Source organism: Cryptomeria japonica, unplaced genomic scaffold (assembly GCF_030272615.1).
Source record: "Cryptomeria japonica unplaced genomic scaffold, Sugi_1.0 HiC_scaffold_67, whole genome shotgun sequence".
Lineage (NCBI taxonomy): Eukaryota > Viridiplantae > Streptophyta > Pinopsida > Cupressales > Cupressaceae > Cryptomeria > Cryptomeria japonica.
In genome coordinates, this window is record NW_026728889.1 from 560,001 (window position 1) to 576,874 (window position 16,874).

At 60.2% G+C, this 16,874-nt stretch overlaps 1 non-coding gene across 1 annotated transcript; it reads left to right on the plus strand.

Moving 5' to 3' along the window:
* The first annotated feature begins 11,838 nt into the window (after positions 1–11,838).
* Positions 11,839–11,957, plus strand: LOC131863667 (5S ribosomal RNA). Its single transcript, XR_009362565.1, has one exon. It is a non-coding gene; the product is annotated as a 5S ribosomal RNA (ribosomal RNA).
* Positions 11,958–16,874: the final 4,917 nt, after the last annotated feature.

Sequence of the window (16,874 nt, forward strand, 5' to 3'; positions counted from 1 at the left end):
GGCAGGAAGCCTGGACGAAAGAGGCTACGAGGTCACCTCGAAGCGGTCTAAGAATCGGGCGCACTTGGGGCGACTACCAGTGCCAACCCCTTATCCCGCGGTGCGTCCGACACACAGAAATTTCCAAGGCGGCCAAGGAGCCTCCCCGCATAGCAATCGGGGTGTGAGGTTACGGATGCAGCATTGATAGCAATCGAGGTGTGAGGCGAAGGATGCAGAAGTGAGAGCCGAGGGATGTAGCAGAGATAGCAATCGGGGTGTGTGATGCAGAAGAGATAGCAATCGAGGTGTGCGGTGGGAAGGGCCCAGCAGCCAGAATGCATGAAGCGACGGATGAAGCAGTGATGACAACCGGGCTGTGAGGAGAGGAGGGATGCAGCCAAGAAAGCAATCAGGGCTCGAGGCAAGGGATGCATCAAGGATAGCAATCATGTTGTGAGGCGAGATTCCAAAGGCTAAACGTGAGAGGCTGCAGGGTCGACTCAGAGAGGTCTATGCATGTGAGAGGCTGAAAGCAAGGTCGACTCGGAGCGGTCTATGCATCGGGCGCGCTTGGGGCGACTACCAGTGCCAACCCCTTATCCCGCGACGCGTCCGACAAAGAGAACGTTCCAAGGCGGCAGAGGAGGTTACCAGCCGAAGGATGCAGTAGCAATAACAGGTATAGTTCCGCGGCGGCCGAGAAGACTCACCGCATAGGAATCGGGATGCGAGGCGAGGGATGCGGCGGGAAGGCCCCGACGGCTAAACGGAAGAGGCTGCAGGGCCGCCTCGGAATGGTCCAAGCATCGGATGCGATTGGGACGACTACCAGTGCCAACCCCTTATCCCGCGATGCGTCCGATACACAGATAGTTCCAAGGCGGCCGAGGAGCCTCACCGCATATCAATCGGGGTGCGAGGCGAGGGATGGGGCGGGAAGGCCCCAACGGCTAGACGGAAGAGGCTTCAGGGCCACCTCGGAATGGTCCAAGCATCGGACGCGCTTGGGGCGACTGCCAGTGCCAACCCCTTATCCCGCGATGCGTCCGATACACAGATGGTTCCAAGGCGGCCGAGGAGCCTCACCGCATAGCAATCGGGGGTGCGAGGCGAGGGATGGGGCGGGAAGGCCCCAACGGCTAGACGGAAGAGGCTTCAGGGCCGCCTAGGAATGGTCCAAGCATCGGACACGCTTGGGGCGACTACCAGTGACAGCCCCCTATCCCGCGATGCGTCCGATACGAAGATGGTTCCAAGGCGGCCGAGGAGCCTCACCGCATAGCAATCGGGGTGCGAGGTGGGGGATGCGGCGAGATGGCCCCAACGGCTAGACGGAAGAGGCCACAGGGCCGCGTCGGAATAGTCCAAGCATCGGACGCGCTTGGGGCGACTACCAGTGACAACCCCTTATCCCGCGATGCGTCCGATACGAAGATAGTTCCAAGGCGGCCGAGGAGCCTCACCGCATAGCAATCGGGGTGCGAGGTGGGGGATGCGGCGAGATGGCCCCAACGGCTAGACGGAAGAGGCTGCAGGGCCGCCTCGGAATAGTCCAAGCATCGGACGCGCTTGGGGCCACTACCAGTGACAACCCCTTATCCCGCAATGCGTCCGATACGAAGATAGTTCCAAGGCGGCCGAAGAGCCTCACCGCATAGCAATCGGGGTGCGAGGTGGGGGATGCGGCGAGATGGCCCCAACGGCTAGACGGAAGAGGCCACAGGGCCGCCTCGGAATAGTCCAAGCATCGGACGCGCTTGGGGCGACTACCAGTGACAACCCCTTATCCCGCGATGCGTCCGATACGAAGATAGTTCCCAGGCGGCCGAGGAGCCTCACCGCATAGCAATCGGGGTGCGAGGCGAGGGATGCGGCGAGATGGCCCCAAAGGCTAGACGGAAGAGGCTGCAGGGCTGCCTCGGAATAGTCCAAGCATCGGACGCGCTTGGGGCGACTACCACTGCCAACCCCTTATCCCGCGATGCGTCCGATACACAGATAGTTCCGAGGCGGCCGAGGAGGTGGGGGATGCAGCGAGATGGCCCCAACGGCTAGACGGAAGAGGCTGCAGGGCCGCCTCGGAATAGTCCAAGCATCGGACGCGCTTGGGGCGACTACCAGTGACAACCCCTTATCCCGCGATGCGTCCGATACACAGATAGTTCCGAGGCGGCCAAGGAGCCTCACCGCATAGCAATCGTGGTGCGAGGTGGGGGATGCGGCGAGATGGCCCCAACGGCTAGACGGAAGAGGCTGCAGGGCCGCCTCGGAATGGTCCAAGCATCGGATGCGCTTGGGGCGACTACCACTGCCAACCCCTTATCCCGCGATGCGTCCGATACACAGATAGTTCCAAGGCGGCCGAGGAGCCTCACAGCATAGCAATCAGGGTGCGAGGCGAGGGATGCGGCGAGAAAGCCCCAACGGCTAGAGGGAAGAGGCTTCAGGTCCGCCTCGGAATGGTCCAAGCATCGGACGCGCTTGGGGCGACTACCAGTGACAACCCCTTATCCCGCGACGCGTCCGATACACAGATAGTTCCAAGGCGGCCGAGGAGCCTCACCGCATAGCAATCGGGGTGCGAGGCGAGGGATGCGGCGAGAAGGACCCAACGGCTACACGGAAGAGGCTTCGGGGCCGCCTCGGAATGGTCCAAGCATCGGACGCGCTTGGGGCGACTACCAGTGACAACCCCTTATCCCGCGACGCGTCCGATACACAGATAGTTCCAAGGCGGCCGAGGAGCCTCACCGCATAGCAATCGGGGTGCGAGGCGAGGGATGCGGCGAGAAGGACCCAACGGCTACACGGAAGAGGCTTCGGGGCCGCCTCGGAATGGTCCAAGCATCGGACGCGCTTGGGGCGACTACCAGTGACAACCCCTTATCCCGCGACGCGTCCGATACACAGATAGTTCCAAGGCGGCCGAGGAGCCTCACCGCATAGCAATCGGGGTGCGAGGCGAGGGATGCGGCGAGAAGGACCCAACGGCTAGACGGAAGAGGCTTCGGGTCCGCCTCGGAATGGTCCAAGCATCGGACGCGCTTGGGGCGACTACCAGTGACAACCCCTTATCCCGCGACGCGTCCGATACACAGATAGTTCCAAGGCGGCCGAGGAGCCTCACCGCATAGCAATCGGGGTGCGAGGCGAGGGATGCGGCGAGAAGGACCCAACGGCTAGACGGAAGAGGCTTCGGGTCCGCCTCGGAATGGTCCAAGCATCGGACGCGCTTGGGGCGACTACCAGTGACAACCCCTTATCCCGCGACGCGTCCGATACACAGATAGTTCCAAGGCGGCCGAGGAGCCTCACCGCATAGCAATCGGGGTGCGAGGCGAGGGATGCGGCGAGAAGGACCCAACGGCTAGACGGAAGAGGCTTCGGGTCCGCCTCGGAATGGTCCAAGCATCGGACGCGCTTGGGGCGACTACCAGTGACAACCCCTTATCCCGCGACGCGTCCGATACACAGATAGTTCCGAGGCGGCCGAGGAGCCTCACCGCATAGCAATCGGGGTGCGAGGCGAAGGATGCGGCGAGAAGGACCCAACGGCTAGACGGAAGAGGCTTCGGGTCCGCCTCGGAATGGTCTAAGCATCAGACGCGCTTGGGGCGACTACCAGTGACAACCCCTTATCCCGCGACGCGTCCGATACACAGATAGTTCCAAGGCGGCCGAGGAGCCTCACCGCATAGCAATCGGGGTGCGAGGCGAGGGATGCGGCGAGAAGGACCCAACGGCTAGACGGAAGAGGCTTCAGGGCCGCCTCGGAATGGTCCAAGCATCGAACGCGCTTGGGGCGACTACCAGTGACAACCCCTTATCCCGCGACGCGTCCGATACACAGATAGTTCCGAGGCGGCCGAGGAGCCTCACCGCATAGCAATCGGGGTGCGAGGCGAGGGATGCGGCGAGAAGGACCCAACGGCTAGACGGAAGAGGCTTCAGGGCCGCCTCGGAATGGTCCAAGCATCGGACGCGCTTGGGGCGACTACCAGTGACAACCCCTTATCCCGCGACGCGTCCGATACACAGATAGTTCCGAGGCGGCCGAGGAGCCTCACCGCATAGCAATCGGGGTGCGAGGCGAGGGATGCGGCGAGAAGGACCCAACGGCTAGACGGAAGAGGCTTCAGGGCCGCCTCGGAATGGTCCAAGCATCGGACGCGCTTGGGGCGACTACCAATGACAACCCCTTATCCCGCGACGCGTCCGATACACAGATAGTTCCGAGGCGGCCGAGGAGCCTCACCGCATAGCAATCGGGGTGCGAGGCGAGGGATGCGGCGAGAAGGACCCAACGGCTAGACGGAAGAGGCTTCAGGGCCGCCTCGGAATGGTCCAAGCATCGGACGCGCTTGGGGCGACTACCAGTGACAACCCCTTATCCCGCGACGCGTCCGATACACAGATAGTTCCGAGGCGGCCGAGGAGCCTCACCGCATAGCAATCGGGGTGCGAGGCGAGGGATGCGGCGAGAAGGACCCAACGGCTAGACGGAAGAGGCTTCAGGGCCGCCTCGGAATGGTCCAAGCATCGGACGCGCTTGGGGCGACTACCGTTGCCAACCCCTTATCCCGCGATGCGTCTGATACACAGATAGTTCCGAGGCGGCCGAGGAGCCTCACCGCATAGCAATCGGGTTGCGAGGCAGATTATTGGGAAGGGAACCCCCTGGGATGCGGCTCAAGCAGTGCCCAAAGGGACTGGAATGCGGAATCACATCGAGAGACCCAAATGCTATACGAGGGCTCAAATCGAATTATCGATTTGGCCACGACATGGACGCATCGGAACGACTACCTTTGCCGAACCACTCGCAATTGCATCCATACCGAAACCAATAGACATTTCCGTTAGAGCCCTCGCATAGCATTCGGGAATCTCGCATGCCCCTCTAAATCGACCAATGCTGGCGCTCAATGAAAATCCGAGCGCTACCACCGTTCGAGCGCCAGCATTGGTCGAGTTAGAGGGGCACGGGGGAGAATGCTCCAGTCAACACCTCCCCTATATAAGTTATTTGTCCGATTCTCGCACAACCGTAGTCTGCCTCGTCGAATCAAACAACGGTCCCAGATTCCGACTTCCGTTCCGTAGAGACCCAAAAGCTAGATGGAGGCTCGCAAGAAAGAGAGTCGGCGCATAGCAATCGGGTTTCTCGAACGTTTAGGGACCGAGCTCACTTGCGGATAGGGCAAAATCCGCCAAGCAACCCAAAAGCTAGACGGGGGCTCGAATCGAATCGCCTAGGCGGCCACAACAACGACGTGTTGGATCGACTACCAGTGCCAAACCATTCAGCAAGACTAGTCTGTGTCGAGGCCGGATAGAGATTCTCAGAGAGCGCCCGCATAGCATTTAGGAGACCTGCCGCGTCCCTCACACTCGACAAATGGTGGTGCACGTTTATAAATCCGAGCGATCCCAACCCTTTCAAGCACCAACATCGGTCGAGATAGAGGGGCACGGAGGGGGCTGCGTGAGACAACACAGTCCCCTATATAAGTTATTTGTCCGATTCTCACACATCCGAAGAATGGTCATCAAATCGGACAACAGCCCAAACTTCCGACTTCCGTCCCAGAAAGCCCAAGAGCTATCTAAAACGTTCATGGCCGGAACTCGATCGCGGCTATACCAGTCCGCCAAGCAACCCAAAAGCTAGACTGGAGCTCTAGTCGAATCACCTCTGTGGCCATTGCAAGGACGTGTTGGAGCGACTACCATTGCCGAACCATTCCGCAGGTCGAGTCCATACCAAGGCCGCATAGAGATTCACGATGAGCTCCTGCATAGCAATCAGGAGACTTGCCGTGTCCATCACAATCGATAAATCCTGGTGCAAGATTTTTGCATCCGAGCGCTCCAACCAGTCGAGCACCAGCATCAATCGACATAAACGGGCACGGGGGGAGGATGCTCGAGAACACTACCTCCCCTATATAAGTTATTTGTCCGATTCTCAAGCAGCCGAAGTCTGGTCATCGAATCGGGTCAAAGACCACAACTTCCGACTTTACCCACAATGCAAGTCATCGAATCGAACATCGGCCCCCGAGTCGGACTCCATGCGTATGTCAGGTCATCGGACCCAAATTCCGCCTTCCTGCGCATGGCGGGCCATCAATATCAACTCGGTCATCGGACCCAAACTCCGCCTTTTTGCGTATGGCACGCCTTCAAATCGGTCATCGGACCCAAATTCCGCCTTCCTGTGCATGGCGGGCCATCAACATCAACTCGGTCATCGGACCCAAATTCCGCCTTTCTGCGCATGGCACGCCATCAACTCGGTCATCGGACCCAAATTCCGCCTTCCTGCGCATGGCAGGTCATCGGACACAAATTCAGACCTCGCCAATATGCCTACGTATCGAATCGGTCATCGGACCCAACTTCCGACTTCATCCATACTGTAGGGTCTTTGAGGTTGGCGCGGTGCGCTCAACCCAGGGAGTCGACCCATCGAAGCATACACCTCCCCTATATAAGCTATTTGTCCGATTCCCACACCTGTGTAGTTTGCACCTCTGACCAGGACATCGACCCCAACTTCCGAACTCGACTGCAACGACGGCACCAGCGCCTTGGTGCGCACCTTGCGACGCACAGTCCCAACATTCGCCTTCCTGCACATGGCAGGTCATCGGACCCAAATTCCGACCTCGCGAGTATGCCTACATATCGAATCGGTCATCGGACCCAACTTCCGACTTCATCCATACCGTAGGGTCTTTGAGGTTGGCGCGGTGCGCTCAACCCGGGGAGTCGACCCAACGAAGCATACACCTCCCCTATATAAGCTATTTGTCCGATTCCCACACCTGTGTAGTTTGCACCTCCGATCAAGACATCGACCCCAACTTCCGAACTCGCCTCCAACGACCGAACCAGCGCCTTGGTGCGCACCTTGCAACGCACAGTGCCAACATTCGCCTTCCTGCACGTGGCAGGTCATCGGACCCAAATTCCGACCTCGCGAGTATGCCTACATATCGAATCGGTCATCGGACCCAACTTCCGACTTCATCCATACCGTAGGGTCTTTGAGGTTGGCGCGGTGCGCTCAACCCGGGGAGTCGACCCAACGAAGCATACACCTCCCCTATATAAGCTATTTGTCCGATTCCCACACCTGTGTAGCTTGCACCTCCGATCAGGACATCGACCCCAACTTCCGAACTCGACTAAAAAGACCGCACCAGCGCCTTGGTGTGCACCTTGCAACGCACAGTGTCAACATTCGCCTTCCTGCACATGGCAGGTCATCGGACCCAAATTCCGACCTCATGAGCATACCTACTAATCGAATTGGTCATCGGACCCAACTTCCGACTTCATCCATACCGTAGGGTCTTTGAGGTTGGCGCGGTGCGCTCAACCTGGGGAGTCGACCCATCGAAGCATACACCTCCCCTATATAAGCTATTTGTCCGATTCCGACACCTGTGTAGTTTGCACCTCCGCTCAGGACATCGACCCCAACTTCCGAACTCGCCTGCAACGACCGAACCAGCGCCTTGGTGCGCACCAAAAGTGCGCACTTTTGGAGGGCACTTTTGTGCGCTCCAAAGGTGCGCACTTTTGGAGGGCACTTTTCTGCGCTCCAAAGGTGCGCACTTTTGGAGGGCACTTTTTGGAGGGCACTTTTCTGCGCTCCAAAGGTGCGCACTTTTGGAGGGCACTTTTTGGAGGGCACTTTTCTGCGCTCCAAAGGTGCGCACTTTTGGAGGGCACTTTTTGGAGGGCACTTTTCTGCGCTCCAAAGGTGCGCACTTTTGGAGGGCACTTTTTGGAGGGCACTTTTCTGCGCTCCAAAGGTGCGCACTTTTGGAGGGCACTTTTTGGAGGGCACTTTTCTGCGCTCCAAAGGTGCGCACTTTTGGAGGGCACTTTTCTGCGCTCCAAAGGTGCGCACTTTTGGAGGGCACTTTTTGGAGGGCACTTTTCTGCGCTCCAAAGGTGCGCACTTTTGGAGGGCACTTTTTGGAGGGCACTTTTCTGCGCTCCAAAGGTGCGCACTTTTGGAGGGCACTTTTTGGAGGGCACTTTTCTGCGCTCCAAAGGTGCGCACTTTTGGAGGGCACTTTTGTGCACTCCAAAGGTGCGCACTTTTGGAGGGCACTTTTCCTGTGCTCCAAAGGTGCACACCTAGGTGAGCACCTTCGACCACACCTTGTAGCACACCAAACTCTGACTTTCGACTTCATCCGCAATGCAGGGTCTTTGAGGTTGGCGCAATGCGCACAACCAGGGGAGTCGACCCATCAAACCCAACACCTCCCCTATATAAGCTATTTGTCTGATTCTCATACATGCGTAGCCTGCAGGAGCAATTAGGACATCGACCCCAACTTTCGGCTTCTAAACGAAAACAAGGTCTTTGAGGTTGGTGTAATGCGAACAACTAGGGGAGTCAACCCATCAAACCCAACACCTCCCCTATATAAGCTATTTGTCTGATTCTCATACATGTGTAGTCTACAGGAGCAATTAGGACATCGACCCCAACTTTTGACTTCTTAACGAAAACAAGGTCTTTGAGGTTGACGTAATGCGCACAACCAGGGGAGTCGACCCATCAAACCCAACACCTCCCCTATATAAGCTATTTGTCCGATTCTCATACATGTGTAGCCTGCAGGAGCCATTAGGACATTGACCCCAACTTTTGACTTCTTAACGAAAACAAGGTCTTTGAGGTTGGCGTAATGCGCACAACCAAGGGAGTTGACCCATCAAACCCAACACCTCCCCTATATAAGCTATTTGTCTGATTCTCATACATGTGTAGCCTGCAACAACGATTAGGACATCCACCCCAACTTCTGAATTCGTCTGCGTTGACCGCACCAAAGGTGCACGCCTTGGTGCTCACCAAAATCCGACTTCCGACTTCTTCTGCTATGCGGGGTCTTTGAGGTTGGCGCAGTGCGCACAACCAGGGGAGTCAACCCACCGAATGCAACACCTCCCCTATATAAGCTATTTGTCTGATTCTCATACATGCGTAGACTGCAGCAATGATTAGGACATCCACCCCAACTTTTGACTTCTTAAACAAGACAGGGTCTTTGAAGTTGGTGCAGTGCACACAACCAGGGGAGTCGACCCATCAAACGCAACACCTCCCCTATATAAAGCTATTTGTCCGATTCTCATACGTGTAGTCTGCAGCAGCGATTAGGACATCGACCCCAACTTCCGAATTCGTTTGCATTGACCGCACCAAAGGTGCACGCCTTGGTGTGCACCCTGGAGTGCACTTTGGTGCTCACCTCGGTGCACACTTTGGTGTGCACCTCGGTGTGCACCAAAGGTGCGCACCTTGGAGCGCACCAAAGGTGTACACTTTGGAGCGCACCACATAGGGTCTTTGAGAGGTTGGCGCAGTGCGCACACCAAGGTGGGTGTTGAGGTGCGTGCCGAGGTGGGTGGGTGCTAGGGTGCGCTCCATGGTGGGTGCCAGGGTGGGTGCGTGCTAGGGTGGATTCCAAAGAGGGTCATAGGGTGGGTGCCAAGGTGGGTTGGTGATATAGTGGGTTCAAAGGTGGGTACTAGGGTGGGTTCCAAGGTGGGTCACAAGTTGGGTGCCAGGATGCGTGGGTGTTAGGTTGGGTGCCAAGGTGGGCTCCTGCGTGGGTGGGTGCTAGGGTGGGTTTCAAGGTGGACGCGAGGGCGGGTGCCAAGGTGGGTAACAAGTTGGGTGTTAGGATGGGTGAGTGCTAGAGTGGGTGCCAAGGTGGGTGGGTGCTAAGGTGGATGCCAAGGTGGTTCACAGGGTGGGTGGGTTCTAGGGTGAGTTCCAAGGTGGGTCACAGGTTCAGTGCTAGGGTGGGTGTCAAGGCGGGTGTCGAGGTGCCTGGGTGCTAGGGTGTGGATGCCAATGTGGGTCATAGGGTGGGTACTAGGGTGGGCTGCAATGTGGGTGCCAAGGTGGGTAACATGCTCGGTGGGTTCTAAATTGGGTGCCAGGGTGGGTGTGCACCCACCTTGCCCGAGGTGGGTGCCAAGGTGCCAGTGTGGGTGGGTGCTAAGGTGGATGCCAAGGTGGGTGAGAAGGTGGGTGATAGGTTGAGTGGTAGGATGGGTGGGTGCCAAGATGGGTCACAGGGTGGGTGCAAGGGTGGGTAGGTGCTAGGGTTGGTGTCAGGGTGGGTGGGTGCTAGGTTGGGTTCCAAGGTGGGTGCGAGGGTGAGTGTCAAGGTGGGTCACAGGTTAGGTGCTAGGATGGGTGAGTGCTAGGGTGCAAAGGTGCCAGGGTGGGTGCTAGGATGGGTCGATGCTAGGGTGAGTGGCAAGGTGGGTCCACAAGTGTCAAGGTGGGTGCCGAGGTGGGTGCCAAGTCGGCGACTGCTATGGTGGATGCCAAGGTGGGTCACGGGGTGGGTGCCAAGTTGCTAGGTTGGGTTCCAAGGTGGGTGCCAACGTGGGTGCTAGGGTGCGTGGGTTAAAGGGTGTGTCACAACGTGGGTGCCAGGATGGGTGCGCACCCACACTGGCCAAGACGGGTGCGGGTGCAAGGTTGGGTTCCAAGCCCGGTCACAGGCTGGGTGCTAGGATGGGTGGGTGCCAAGGTGGGCACCAGGGTGGGTGCACCCACCCTGGCCAAGGTGGGTCACGGGGTGGGTCCTAGGGTGGGTAACGGGGTGGGTACTAAGGTGCGTGCCAAGGTGGGTCATAGGGTGGGTGCCAAGGTGGGCACCAGGGTGGGTGTGCACCAACCCTAGCCAGGGTAGGTCACGGGGTGGTTGTCGGGGTGGGCGTCAAGGAGCCAAGGTGGGTGGCAAGTAGCCAAGTTGCGTGCCAAGGTGGGTGTCGGGGTGGGTGCCAAGGATCCAAGGTGGGTGCCAAGGAACCAAGGTGGGTGTCTGGGTGGGTGCCGAGGTGGGAGCCAGGGTGGGTCCCAAGGTGAGTGCAAAGGTGGGTGCCAGGGTCAAGGTGAGTGCCAATGTGGGTTCCAAGGTGCCAGGGTCAGGGTGAGTGCCAATGTGGGTTCAAAGGTGCTAAGTTGGGTGCGAGGTTGGGTGCGAGGGTGGGTGGGTGCCAAGGTGTGCTAGGTGGAAGCCCGGGTGGGTCGGCATCCCATGGGTGTCGAGTTGGGTGCCTGATGGGTGCTTCTTGTCAAGTTTTAGTCGTCGGGACTCATTTCGAGCCTTAGAGGTCGTTTCTTGTCCGGTTGCCCTGTCTTCGACCTGGGAACCCAATTTTGGTCCTCGGGTCCCATTTTTTTTTGTCTCGCATCCCACTTTTGGCCTGTGGCCTTTTCGGGGTCGATTCTCGTTTTGGGCATCAGAGCATGTTTCTTCTCCTAAAACCCAATATTTGTTTATTAAGTCTCGGAACACATTTTTGTTCTCGTGGACCCATCATGGGTCTTGGAACGCATTTGTGGTCCTTGGGTCCCATTTTGCATCCCGAAACTTGTGTTTTGGTGCTTGATCCCTATTTTGGGTGCCCACCTTGCACCAAGTGCGCACCCGGGGCAAACCGAGCGCCTTGGTGCACCGGGGCAAGATCGAGCGTGCACCCGAGGCGCCCCGAACATGCACCAAGGTGCACTCGGCCCACATGTGAGCGCAGGTCGTTGCGCCCGAGGTGGTGTGTGGGCACCGCGTTGCAGACGGGACACTGCACGCACACGACGCCCCCTCCAGGTGCACGCACGTAGGCCGGGCCGGGTGCACACCCGACGCCCTAGCAAGGTGCGCGCACCCGGGCAGGGCTCACACTTGGCGAACGGGGCGCACTTCGCGAGGGAGGGTGTGCACCTCGACGGGGGTGGGTGGCCGGGGTGGATTCGCACGTGGGTCGCGGTTTGCTAAGTACACACTGCGACAAGCTCATAACGGGTGCGATCATACCAGCGTTAGTGCACCGGATCCCATCAGAACTCCGCAGTTAAGCGCGCTTGGGCCGGAGTAGTACTGGGATGGGTGACCTCCCGGGAAGTCCCGGTGTTGCACCCTTTTTTAGTTTTTCGCCGGGCGTCGCAATGCTATTTGAATAAACCTTTTGCCCGTTTGCGTTCTCGTCGGGGCCGGGCCGGGCCGGGGTGCGCTGCCCGCACTACCGCGCGCGCGGGGGCGACACCGAGCGCGCACCCGAGGCGCCCCGAGCACACAGGCCACGGTGCAACCCGGGCGTTGTGCGCGCACCCCGGTGCGCCCGAGGTGCTGCGCGCGCACCCAGGTGAAATCGGTGTGCACCTCGGCCAGTGCGCGCTCGGTCGAGTCGCGCACGTTGGCCAAGGTGCACGGTGATGTTTCTTACTCTAAGGTTCCGCACCAGACGCCCGGGACAGGTGAGCGAAGCTGGGCGGGGCCGGGTGCGCGGCCGGGGCAGGTGCACGCAGCTGGAGAGAGCTTTGGAGCACACTTCGGAGCGCACCAATGATGCGCTCCATTCAAAAGTTTCCTGAAAAGGCAAAAAAAGTTGAGATTATAGAATTTCCCACTTGAGAGATTGTAAAAAAAAAAAATTTAAAATGAAGGAAACGCGGGTGCCAAGGTGTGCGCAGCCCAGCCAAGGTGTGCGCACCAAGGCGCCCACCCTGGCGAAGGTGCACGCAAGGTGCGCACCCGAGGCAAACCGGACAATTAACCCAACTTTCGACTTCGCGCGCACCTTGGAGCGCACTTCGGAGCGCTCCTTGGTGCGCACCAATCTTGGGCACCTCGGAGTGCACCATGGCGCCCACCAAGGTGCGCACCCGGGGCAAACCGAGCTCCGACTTCGTGCGCACCTTGGAGCGCACGAAAGGTGCGCACCATGGCGCCCACCAAGGTGCGCAGCCCAGCCAAGGCGTGCGCATCAAGGTGCGCACCCTGGCGAAGGTGCGCACCCGGGGCAAACCGAGCTCCGACTTCGTGCGCACCTTGGAGCGCACAAAAGGTGCGCAACCCAGCCAAGGTGTGCGCACCCCGGTCAAACCGAGCTCCGAATCGTGCGCACCAGAGGTGCACGCCATCGTGCGCACCTTGGAGCACACTTCGGAGCCCTCCTTGGTGCGCGCCGATGTTGCGCACCTCGGAGCGCACCCGGGGAAAACAATGCAATTAACCCGACTTTCGACTTCGTGGGCACCTCGGAGCGCTCTCGGGTTCGCACCTCGGAGCACACCGAGGTGCGCACCTTTGATGCGCTGCCTTCACCAATTTCCAGAAAAGGCAAGAAAACATTGAGAAGGTGTGCGCACCGAGGTGCCCACCCTGGCGAAGGTGCACGCGAGGTGCGCACCCGGGGCAAACCGGGCTCCGACTTCGTGCACGCCGCACCTTGGAGCACACTTCGGAGCGCTCCTTGGTGCGCACCAGGGCGCGCAACCCAGCCGAGGTGCCCACCCCGGCGAAGGTGCACGCGAGGTGCGCACCCGGGGCAAACCGGGCTCCGACTTCGTGCACGCCATGGTGCCCACCGCGGCGAAGGTGCACGCGAGGTGCGCACCCGGGGCAAACCGGGCTCCGACTTCGTGCACGCCGCACCTTGGAGCACACTTCGGAGCGCTCCTTGGTGCGCACCATGGTGCCCACCAGGGCGCGCAACCCCGCCGAAGGTGCACGCGAGGTGCGCACCCGGGGCAAACCGGGCTCCGACTTCGTGCACGCCGCACCTTGGAGCACACTTCGGAGCGCTCCTTGGTGCGCACCATGGTGCCCACCAGGGCGCGCAACCCCGCCGAAGGTGCACGCGAGGTGCGCACCCGGGGCAAACCGGGCTCCGACTTCGTGCACGCCATGGTGCGCACCGCGGCGAAGGTGCGCACCCGGGGCAAACCGGGCTCCGACTTCGTGCACGCCGCACCTTGGAGCACACTTCGGAGCGCTCCTTGGTGCGCACCAGGGCGCGCAACCCAGCCGAGGTGCCCACCCCGGCGAAGGTGCACGCGAGGTGCGTACCCGGGGCAAACCGGGCTCCGACTTCGTGCACGCCGCACCTTGGAGCACACTTCGGAGCGCTCCTTGGTGCGCACCATGGTGCCCACCAGGCCGCGCAACCCAGCCAAGGTGTGCGCACCAAGGTGCACGCGAGGTGCGCACCCGGGGCAAACCGGGGTCCGACTTCGTGCACGCCGCACCTTGGAGCACACATCGGGGCGCTCCCGGGTTCGCACCGGCGTTGCGCACCGTGGTGGGCACCTCGGAGCACACCAAGGTGGGCAGCGAGGTGCGCACCTTTGATGCGATGCCTTCACTAATTTCCATAAAAGGCAAAAAAAAAACGAGATTTTAAAATTTCCGTTTTGAAAGATAGTGAGAAAAAGGGAATGCTGGTGCCATCTTGAGCCCGCCCTGGTGCGCAGCCCAGCCAAGGTGTGCGCACCAAGGTGCCCACCCTGGCGAAGGTGCGCGCCCGGGCAATTAACCCAACTTCCAACTTCGCGCGCGCCAGGGTGGGAGCGCACCCAACAACCGGGCCTGGGAAGAGCCAATGCGAGAAACCCCACCAAACGCTCTGACAAAAAAAGAGGGGGCGCTCCAGTAACCCCGCTTCGGAGCGCACCCTGGGCAAACCCAGCCAAGGTGCCCACCCCGGCCAAGGTGCAGGCGAGGTGCGCACCCGGGGCAAACCGGGCTCCGACAACGTGCACGCCGCACCTTGGAGCACACTTCGTAGCGCTCCCGGGTGCGCACCTCAGAGCACACCAAGGTGGGCAGCGAGGTGCGCACCTTTGATGCGCTGCCTTCACTAATTTCCAGAAAAGGCAAAAAAAAAAGGAGATTTTAAAATTTCCGTTTTGAAAGATAGTGAAAAAAACGGAACGCGCGTGCCATCTTGAGCCCGCCCTGGTGCGCAGCCCAGGTAAGGTGCCCACCCTGGCAAAGGTGCGCACCCGGGCAATTAACCCTACTTCCGACTTCGTGCGCGCCAGGGTGGCAACCGGGCCTCGGAAGAGCCAATGCGAGAAACCCCACCAAACGCTCCGACAAAAAAAGAGGCGGCGCTCCAATAACCCCGCTTCGGAGCGCAGCCGGGGCAAACCCAGCCAAGGTGCCCACCCCGACGAAGGTGCACGCGAGGTGCGCACCCGGGGCAAACCGGGCTCCGACAACGTGCACGCAGCACCTTGGAGCACACTTCGAAGCACTCCCGGGTGCCCACCGGCGTTGCGCACCGTGGTGGGCAGCGAGGTGCGCACCTTTGATGCGCTGCCTTCACTAATTTCCAGAAAAAGGCAAAAAAAAATGAGATTTTAAAATTTCCGTTTTGAAAGATAGTGAAAAAAAAGGAACGCGGGTGCCATCTTGAGCCCGCCCTGGTGCGCAGCCCAGGCAAGGCATGCGCACCAAGGTGCCCACCCGAGGTGCACACCCGGGGCAAACCGGGCTCCGACTTCGTGCAGGCCGCACCTTGGAGCACACTTCGGAGCGCTCCTTGGTGCGCACCATGGTGCCCACCAGGGCGCGCAACCCAGCCAAGGTCTGCACACCAAGGTGCCCACCCCGGCGAAGGTGCACGCGAGGTGCGCACCCGGGGCAAACCGGGCTCCGACTTCGTGCACGCCATGGTGCCCACCGCGGCGAAGGTGCACGCGAGGTGCGCACCCGGGGCAAACCGGGCTCCGACTTCGTGCACGCCGCACCTTGGAGCACACTTCGGAGCGCTCCTTGGTGCGCACCATGGTGCCCACCAGGGCGCGCAACCCAGCCAAGGTGTGCGCACCAAGGTGCACGCGAGGTGCGCACCCGGGGCAAACCGGGGTCCGACTTCGTGCACGCCGCACCTTGGAGCACACATCGGAGCGCTCCCAGGTTCGCACCAGCGTTGCGCACCTTTGATGCGCTGCCTTCACTAATTTCCAGAAAAGGCAAAAAAAAAACGATATTTTAAAATTTCCGTTCTGAAAGATAGTGAAAAAAACGGAACGCGGGTGCCATCTTGAGCCCTTCCTGGTGCGCAGCCCAGGCAAGTTGTGCGCACCAAGGTGCCCACCCTGGCGGAGGTGCGCGCCCGGGGCAAACCGGGCTCCGACTTCGTGCACTGCATGGTGCCCACCAAGGCGCGCAACCCAGCCAAGGTGCCCACCGCAGCGAAGGTGCACGCGAGGTGCACACCCGGGGCAAACCGGGCTCCGACTTCGTGCACGCCGCACCTTGGAGCACACTTCAGAGCGCTCCTTGGTGCGCACCAGGGCGCGCAACCCAGCCGAGGTGCCCACCCCGGCGAAGGTGCACGCGAGGTGCGCACCCGGGGCAAACCGGGCTCCGACTTCGTGCACGCCATGGTGCCCACCGCGGCGAAGGTGCGCACCCGGGGCAAACCGGGCTCCGACTTCGTGCACGCCGCACCTTGGAGCACACTTCGGAGCGCTCCTTGGTGCGCACCATGGTGCCCACCAGGCCGCGCAACCCAGCCAAGGTGTGCGCACCAAGGTGCACGCGAGGTGCGCACCCGGGGCAAACCGGGGTCCGACTTCGTGCACGCCGCACCTTGGAGCACACATCGGGGCGCTCCCGGGTTCGCACCGGCGTTGCGCACCGTGGTGGGCACCTCGGAGCACACCAAGGTGGGCAGCGAGGTGCGCACCTTTGATGCGATGCCTTCACTAATTTCCATAAAAGGCAAAAAAAAAACGAGATTTTAAAATTTCCGTTTTGAAAGATAGTGAGAAAAAGGGAATGCTGGTGCCATCTTGAGCCCGCCCTGGTGCGCAGCCCAGCCAAGGTTTGCGCACCAAGGTGCCCACCCTGGCGAAGGTGCGCGCCCGGGCAATTAACCCAACTTCCAACTTCGCGCGCGCCAGGGTGGGAGCGCACCCAACAACCGGGCCTGGGAAGAGCCAATGCGAGAAACCCCACCAAACTCTCTGACAAAAAAAGAGGGGGCGCTCCAGTAACCCCGCTTCGGAGCGCACCCTGGGCAAACCCAGCCAAGGTGCCCACCCC